This window comes from Rhinopithecus roxellana, chromosome 3, assembly GCF_007565055.1.
Source record: "Rhinopithecus roxellana isolate Shanxi Qingling chromosome 3, ASM756505v1, whole genome shotgun sequence".
NCBI classification, from domain to species: Eukaryota; Metazoa; Chordata; class Mammalia; order Primates; family Cercopithecidae; genus Rhinopithecus; species Rhinopithecus roxellana.
The window spans coordinates 100146838-100156438 of record NC_044551.1 but is presented as its reverse complement, the minus strand read 5'-3'; the positions used below and the strand labels follow the sequence as shown (position 1 = coordinate 100156438).

The 9601-nt window shown below is 35.2% G+C and overlaps 1 long non-coding RNA gene across 1 annotated transcript in view; it reads right to left on the bottom strand.

Moving 5' to 3' along the window:
• Positions 1-844: 844 nt before the first annotated feature.
• The window catches only part of LOC115896438, a 28028-nt gene continuing 19271 nt past the window's right edge, over positions 845-9601 (bottom strand). Inside the window, exon 3 of the long non-coding RNA XR_004056315.1 lies at positions 845-889. This is a non-coding gene — a long non-coding RNA (uncharacterized LOC115896438). The remainder of the gene's footprint in view (positions 890-9601) is intronic.

Sequence of the window (9601 nt, the reverse complement as noted above, 5' to 3'; positions counted from 1 at the left end):
CTGAATCTATTTTATTGTAAAATTAGACTGTCTTGACTCTAAACACAACCTAAAGAGAAGAAAAAATAAACAGAGTACTAATTAGAGAAATATGAAATCTCACACATCAAGCTGCAGTCTAGAAAACAAATAAAAATTTTATAACTAAAATATTTACCAGTTACAAGTTTGTTTTGACACTCCTTGCTTGGGAATATTGGGGTAAATCCATGGGTTTCTGGCTCGGTGAAAGAAAGCAGAGAATGAATATCAGCCTTTAGCATTTTCTTTTATTTTTTCACTTCCATCTCAGCTAAAATCATCAAACCAAGCACATACACCTGTGAGCTCCAGGCACTCCATTATCACACTTCTTTTAATCATTTTAATGCACTTCCAGTCTTTTCTGTTTCAGCTCTAATTCAAAAGTGCTTTAAACTTCAAGTAGTTTCCAAGATTATTTTTGAAATAAAGGAACTCTTTTTTCATAAAATATTGAAAGTTTTGTGGTAAAGAATAAGTTTCTAAAGTTTTACAAATATAATATAGGAATATTAGAAAGTCACATCAGTGTACAATCATTATAATAAAGCCCCTCTGGTAGCATGCTCAAGCAGACTTTCTTAAGACTAATTTTAAAAATATTTTAATTTTGAATAAATAATGCAGCACAAGACACAAAATTTAAAAAGAAACAAAAAAGAACTAGTTCAACTCAGCCTCCCAGCCATTTTGGTTTCCTACTAGAAGACAACTCACCATCTCCAATGTCTCACAGAGCTTCCAGAGGTGAGCTATGTATAGAAACCACATACACACACTGGCACGCACACACACACACACTCTCTCTCTCTCTCTCTCTCACACACACACACACACACACACACACACACACACACACACACACACACTTCTATTTAAAGACAACAGTATTATTTTGGCTATATACCTATATCCAGTAATGAGATTGCTGGGTCGAATGGTAGTTCTAAGTTCTTTGAAAAATCTCCAAACTGCTTTCCACAATGACTGAACTAATTTACACTCCAACCAACAGTCTGTAAGCATTCCCTTTTCTCTGCAGCCTCGCCAACACCTGTTTTTTTGTTTTGTTTTGTTTGTTTTTTCACTTTTTAATAATAGCCATTCTGACTGGTTTTAATTTGTATTTCTCTGATAATTAGTGATGATGAGCATTTATTCGTATGTTTGTTGGCTACTTGTGTGTCTTCTTTTGAGAAGTATCTGCTCATGTATTTTGCCCAATTTTTATGGGGTTCTTTGCTTTTTGTTTGTTCTGTTACTTAATTCCTTACAGATTTTGGTTATAGACCTTTGTCAGGTACAGAATTTGTGAATATTTTCTTCTATTGTGAAGGTAGTCTGATTCTCTGTTGATAGTTCTTTTTGAGATATAGAAGTTCTTTCGTTTAATTAGGTCTCACTTGTCTATTTTTGGTTTTGTTGCAATTGCCAAAAAGTTTTTGCCAAGGCCAATGATTTCCAAGGTTTTCTTCTGGCATTTTTATAGTTTGAGGTCTTACATTCAAATCTTTAATCAATTTTGAATTAATGTCTGTATATGATAAAAGGTAGATGTTGAGTTTTATTCTTCTACATATGGTTAACCAGCTATCCCAGCACCTTTATTGAATAGGGAGTCCTTTCCCTGTTGCTTATTTTGTCAATTTTGTTAGAGATTAGATGGTTGTAGGTGTGCAGCCTTATTTTTGGGTTCTCTGTTATATTCCATTGCTCTATGTGTCTGTTTTTGTACCAGTATCAAGCTGTTTTGATTATTGTAGCCTTGTAGTATAGTTTGAAGTCAGGTAATGTAATGCTCATTGCTTTATTCTTTTTTCTCAGAATTGCCTTGGACATTTGGGCTCTTTTTTGGTTCCATATGAATATTAGCATAGCTTTTTTCAAATTCTGGGAAAAATATCATTGGTAGTTTGATAGGAATAGCGTTAAATCTGTAGATTGCTTTGGACATGATATAGTTTGGCTGTGTCCCCACCCAAATCTCATCTTATATTTCTACATGTTGTGGGAGGGAACTGGTGGGAGGTAACTGACTCATGGGGTCAAGTTTTTCCCATGCTGTGCTCGTGATAGTGAATAAGTCTCATGAGATCTGATGTTTTTAAAAAGAGAAGTTCTGTACAAGTCTCTCTCTTTTTACCTGCTGCCATTCATGTAAGATGTGGCTTGCTCCTCCTTGCCTTCCACCATGATTGTGAGGCTTCCCCAGTAATGTGGAACTGTAAGTCCAATTAAATCTCTTTCTTTTGTAAATTGCCCAGTCTCAGATATGTCTTTATCAGCAGCCTGAAAACAGATTAATACAGTAAATTGGTACCAGTAGAGTTGGGCACTGCTGAAAAGATACCTGAAAATGTGGAAGCGACTTTGGAAATGGATAACAGACAGAGGTTGCAACAGTTTGGAGGGCTCAGAAGCAGACAGGAAAATGTAGGAAAGTTTGGAATTTCCTAGAGACTTGTTGAATGGCTTTGACAAAATGCTGATAGTGATATGAACAATAAGGTCCAGGCTGAGGTGGTCTCAGATGATTTTGGGTATCTAGCAGGAGCTATTTCTAGGCAGCAAAGCATTCAAGAGGTGACTTGGGTGCTGTTAAAAGCATTCAATTTTATATGGGAAGCAGAGTATTAAAATTTGGGAAATGTGCAGCCTGACAATGAGATAGAAAAGAAAATTCCATTATCTGAGGAGAAATACAAGCTGGCTGCAGAAATTTGCATAAGTAACTAGGAACCAAATGTTACTCCCCAAGACAATGGGGAAAATGTCTCCAGAGTATGTCAGAGGTCCTCACAGCAGCCCCTCCCATCACAGGCCCAGAGGTCTAGGAAAAAAAGTGGTTTCATGGGCCAGGCCCAGCATACCTGTGCTGTGTGCAGTCTAGGGACTTGGTGTCCTGTGTCCCAACTGCTCCAGCCATGGCTGAAAGGGGCCAATGTAGGGGTTGAGCCATGGTTTTAGAGGGTGCAAGCCTCAAGCCCTGGCAGCTTCCACATGGTATTGAGCCTGACAGTACAGAGAAGTCAAGAATTGGGTTTTATGAACCTCCACCCAGATTTCTGAGGATGTATGGAAATGGTTGAATGTCCAGGCAAATGTTTGCTGCAGGGACAGAGTTCTTATGGAGAACTTCTGCCAGGGCAGTGCAGAAGGGAAATGCAGGGTCAGAGACCCCACATAGAATCCCTACTGAGCACCACCTAGTTCAACTGTGAGAAGAAGGCCACCATCTTCCAGACCCCAGAATGGTAGATCCACTGACAGCTTGCACTGTGCACCTGGAAAAACTGCAGACACTCAACACCAGCCCATAAAGGCAGCCGGGAGGGAAGCTGTACCCTGCAAAGCCACAGGAGCAGAGTTGCCCAAGACTATGGGAACCTACCTCTTGTATCAGTGTGATCTGGATTTGAGACATGGAGTCAAAGGAGATCATTTTAGAGCTTTGAGATTTGACTGCCCTGCTGGATTTTGGACTTGCATGGTGCCTCTTTGTTTTGGCCAATTTTTCTCATTTGGCATGGCTGTATTTACCCTACGTCTATACCCCCCCACTGTATCTGGGAAGTAACTAATGTGCTTTTGATTTTACAGGCTCATAAGTGGAAAGGATTTGCCTTGTCTTGGATAGACTTTGGACTGTAGACTTTTGAGTTAATGCTGAAATGAGTTAAGACTTTGGGGGACTGTTGGAAAGGCTTAACTGATTTTGAAATGTGAGGATGAGGACATGAGATTTGGGAGGGACCAGGGTAGAATGATATGGTTTGGCTGTGTCCCCACCCAAATCTCATCTTGAATTCCCATGTGTTGTGGGAGGGACCTGATGGGAGATAATTGAATGATGCGGACAAGTCTTCCCGTGTTGTTCTTGTGATAGTGAATAAATATCACAAGATCTGATGGTTATAAAAAGCGAAGTTCCCCTGAACATGTTCTCTCTCTTTGCCTGCTGCCATCCATGTAAGTTGTAGCTTGCTCCTCCTTGCCTTCCACCATGATCATGAAGCTTCCCCAATCACATGGAACTGTAAGTCCAATTAAATCTCTTTCTTTTGTAAATTGCCCAAACTCTGGTATATCATCATCAGCATGAAAATGGACTAATACAGGACAGTATGATCATTTAAACAACATTGATTCTTCTAATCCATAAGCATGAGAAAACAGATCTTTCTACCAAAAAGACACATGAACTCATAGGTTCATCCCAGTGCAATTCATAATGGCTAAGTCATGAAATCAACCTAGTCACCCATCAAAAGTGGATTGGATAAAGAAAATGTGGTACATATACACCGTGGAATAAAAAGAAATAAAATCATGCCAACTGCAGTAACATAGATGCAGCTGTAGGCCATTATCCTAAGTGAATTAATGCAGGAACAGAAAACCAAATACCACATATTCTCAAGTATAAGTGTTAGGTAAACATTGAATATTCATGGATGTAAAGATGGCAACAATAGACACTACTACACAAGGAAGAGAAGGAGTAGGGGAAGGTTTGAAAAAACGATTGAGTACTATGCTCGGCACCTGGGTGACATCAATATTTGTACCTCAAACCTAAGCATCATGCAATGCATCCAGGTAACAAACCTGCATATGTGCCCCCTGAATCTAAAACAAAAGTTGAAAATAAAATTAAATTAAATTAAAATAAACACAAACAGTGGCAATCTACAACTTCTGTGTCTTATCATTTTTATTTCTCAATATACTTTGACAATTACTCCAGAACAAATGGAGATGCCTTATTCTGCCAAACAACTGCAATGTATTGTAGCCAACAGCCAGGAAGAAACTGAGGCTCTTAGTACATGTCATAAGAAATTGAATGTGTCAGCAACCACATGAGCATGGAAATGATTGCCCACCTAATCAAGCCTCAAATGACACTGCAACATTGCAGAAGAGGCAGCTGAAACTTTGAGGTAATAAATCGATGTGCTTCAAGCAAGTAAATTTGTAGGAATATTGTTATGCAGCAAAAGATAGCTAATACAATTATTAATTTATAGTTTGATTTCGCTATGATTAACAGATGCTGCTTGCATTGTCTACTTATGGAAATTTACTAATGTTTTATTTGCGCCTTGGTAAATGCACAGAACAAAATGGTCATCTTTTTAATGTTCTATGAACATTTGAAAAGAATTTTTTTAGGATGCAAAGTTCCAAAGTACCAATTAGATCTACTATGTTTATTATATTATTCAGGTTTTCTCTATATTTACATGTCTTTTTGTCATTTTAATTTATTGGGTTGCAGGGGGTAAATTAAATTCTGCTACTTGTTATGGATTTCTATTCCTTATTGGTTTTGATTTATAAAATTTTCATGAATTTTTATTAGACATACAGATACTTATAACAGAAAAGCTTTACTTTGTCTTACTTTTATCATTATAAAGTTTCCTTTTTCCAGTTTAATGTTATTTCTCTCACTTTTCAAATTTATTGTCTGTTTTGAAAGCTATCCTTGCCTTTTTATATTAAATATTTCTAGAATGTCTTTGCATATATTTTTATTTTTGTATTTCTGAGTTACTTTCTTTGAGATGAGTAACTGATGTGTGTGCATTTGTGTGTATACATATCTGTGTATTGTATGTGTGTATATATATAAGTATATATAGTATATATATGTTAGTATTATATAGATATATATTAGTGTTTCAACCAATGTTTCTTTTCAGAGGCATTTAGCTCATTTATACTGAATTGATATAAAAAGCAGACTTGATCTGTCAACATATTGTCTTATATTCCTCCCTCTTTACTGTATTCAAAAACAGTCTATTGCTATGTGACTTTCATCATATATGGTTTCTTTGGGTATGTTTGTTCTTTAAAGGACAAACTTAGAATACATATTTTCTAATAATTCTTTGTTTTTGTTATTTTATATTTTTATTTTTATTGACATATAATAGTACATATTTATGGGGCACATAGTGATTTTTTATACATAAAATGTATAATGATTGAATCAGAGTAATGAGCATATCCATCACCTCAACTATTTATAATTTGTGTTGGGACCATTCAAAATCCTGTCTTCTAGCTGTCTTAAAGTATATAATACATCATTATTAACTATGGTTACTCTACAGTGCTATAAAAACCTAGAACTTACTTCTCCTGTCTAGTTGCAATTTTGTCTCCTTTTACCAATCCCTCCCTCACTGCCCTTTCTCTACCCCTTTCTCTCCCTATCGTTTCCAGTCTCTAGTAACCACTGTTCTACCCTATCCCTCCATGAGACAAACTTATTTATGTTCTGCACATGAGTGACAACATGCAGATAAAGATATTTATCTTGCTGTTCTTGGCTTATTTCACTTAATGTCCTCCAGGCTCTTTCATTTGTTGTGAAGAACAGTAGTTCACTTCTTTTTTATAACTGAAGAATATTCCACTGTGTATAGATATCACATGATTTTAATCCATTCATCTGTCAATAAACAGTTAAGTTGATTGAATATCTTGGCTATTGTGAATAGTGCTGCAATAAACATGAGAGTCCAGATATCTCAATACACAGATCTCCTTTCCTTTGGGTGTATATCCAGTAGTGGGATTGCTGGAACATGTGGTAGTTCTATTTGTATTTTGAGTAACCTCTATACTGTTCTCCATATGGCTGTGCTAGTTTGCATTCCCACCAACAGTGCATAAGAGTTCACCTTTCTCTGCATCCTCACCAACATTTCTTTTTTTTGTCTTTTAGATAATATTCATTCTAACTAGGATGAGATGATATCTAATTGTGGTTTTGATGTGCATTTTCCTGATTATTATTGATGTTAAGTATTTTTTCCATATATTTGTTGGCCATTTGTATGTTTCATTTGTAAAGTGTCTAGTCAGATCATTTGCCCATTTTAAAAAATTGGGTTGTTTTCTTGCTGTTGAGTTCCTTATGTATTCTGGCTATTACTCTTTTGTCAGATGAGTAGTTTGAAAACTTTTTCTCCAATTCTGTAGGTTGCCTTTTCCCTCTGTTGTTTACTTTGCTATACAAAAGCTTTTTAGTTTGATATAATCCCATTTGCCTATTTTTGCTTTTTTTCTTATGCTTTAGAGGTGTTAGTTATAGTCTTTTTCTGGACCAATGTCCTTCAGCGTATCTGCTCTATTTTCTTCTAGTAGTTTCATAGTTTCTGGTCTTACGTTAAAATATTGCATCTGCTTTGTGTCAATATTTGTATAAAGTGAAAGATAGGAGGCTAGTTTCATTCTTCTACATATGGATATCCAGTTTTCCAAGCACGATTTATTGAAGAGACTGTCCTTTACTCAATGAACGTTCTTTGCACCTTTGTTGAAAATCAGTTGGCTATAAATAGGTGGATTTAATTTTGCCTTTTCTATTCTGTTCCACTGGTCTATGTGTCTGTTATTAAGCAAGCACCATGATGTTTTGGTTACCATAGCTTCACAGTATATTTTGAAATCTGGTAGTGTGATGCCCCACCTTTGTTCTTTTTGCTCAGGATTACTTTGGCTATTTGGGATCTTTTGTGGTTTTATAATAATTTCAGGATGCTTTTTCTATTTCTGTGAAGATTGTCATTGCTAATTTGATACAGATTGCATAGAATCTGTAGATTGCTTTGGGTAGTATGGTCATTTTAGCAACATTGTTTCTTCTAGTCCATGAACGTGTGATATCTTTCCATGTTTTGTATGTGGGTCTTCAATTTGTTTCATCAGTTTTATAGCTTTCCTTGTAAAGATATGTCAGTTTCTTCACTAAATTTATTCTTAGATATTATGTATAGCTATTATAAATGAGATTGCTTTTTTTTTTCAGCTACTTTGTTGTTAGTTCTGAGAAATGCTACTGATTTTTGTATTGATTTTGTGTCCTGCAAATGTATTAAATTCATTTATCTGTTCTAAGAGGTTTTTCTTGGTGGAATCTTTAGGTTTCTCTACATATAGGATCATATCATCTGCAAAGAGGGATCCATTGACTTCCTCCTTTCCAATTTGAATGTCTTTATTTCCTTCTCTTACCTAATTGTTCTGGTTAGGACTTCCGGCACTATGTTAAATAAGGAATGGTCAGAGTTGTTTTCCTTGATTTTTTACCAGCTCTTAGAGGAAAGACTCAGACTCTCAGCTTTTCCTCATTTAATATGATGTCAGCTATGGCTTTGTCATTTATTACCTTTATTGTGTTGAGGTATATCCCTTCTATACCTAATTTGTTGAGCGTTTTCTCTCATAAAGCAATATTACATTTTATCAAATAGTTTTTTGTGTGTCTACTGAGATGATCATATGGTTTTTGTCCTTCATAATATTGATGTGATGTATCCTGTTTATTGATTTGTGTATTCTACACCACCCTTGCATGCTTGGGATGTATCCCACTAGACCATAATGTGTAGTCTTTTTGATGTGCTGTTGGATTCAATTTGCTAGTGTTTGGATGAGGAGTTTTGCGTCTATGTTTATCACAAATGTTGACCTGTAGTTTTCTTTTTTAATGGTGTCCTTATCTGGTTTTGATATCAGCACTATGTTGGCAATGTAGAATGAGTCAGGAAGAGTACCCAGTCTTTCACTTTATTAATTTTTTTTTTTTGAATATTTAGAAGTATGAGGATTAGTTCTTCTTTAAAAGTTTGGTAAAAATCAGCAGTGAAGACATCTGGCCCTGAGCATTTCTTTGTTAGGAGACTTTTTATTACAGATTCCTTACTCATTATTTGTCTGTTCTGTTTTTCTATACTGTCTTAGTATAATCTTGGTAGTTGGTATACATCCAAACATTTATCCATTTTCTCGAGGTTTTCCAATTTCTTGGTGTATAGTTCCTCATAATAGTCTCTAATAGTCCTTTGCATTTCTGTAGTTCCTATTGTGATGTCTTATTTTAAGTTTCTGATTTTGTTTGAGTTTTCTCTCTTTTTTTCTTAATCTAGCTAATTTTTAAAAATTTTATCTTTTCAACAGATTAAGGATTTTCTTTTGTTGATTCTTTGTATTTCTTGACTTCAATTTTATTTATTTCTGCTCTGATCTTTACTATTTATTTCTACTAATTTTAAGTTTGGTTTGTTCTTGTTTTTCTAGTTCCTTAAAGTACATGATTATTTTATTTGAAATCTTTCTGCTTTTATGCTATAAACTTGTCTCCATACTGTTTTTGCTGTTCCCCATTGGTTTTGGTATGTTGTGTATCTGGTTTTATTTGTTACAAGGAATTTTTAACATTTCCTCCTTAATTTCTTTCTTGACCCATAGATTATTCAGGATAATTTTGTTTAATTTCCATGTATTTGTACAATTTCAAGTGTTCCTCTTATTATGAAATTCTAGTTTCATTCCGTTGGGTCACAAAAGACACTTGATATAATTTCAATTTGTTAAAATTTTTGAGACTTATTTTCTTACTTAAAATATAGTCAGTCCTGGAGAATGCTCCATGTGCTAATGATAAGAATGTGTATCCACAGGTTTTGGATAAACTGTCCTGTAAATGTTAGATCCATTTGGTCTATGGTACAGTTTAAATTTGATGTCTGTTGATTTTCTGTCTAAGTAATCTGTTCAA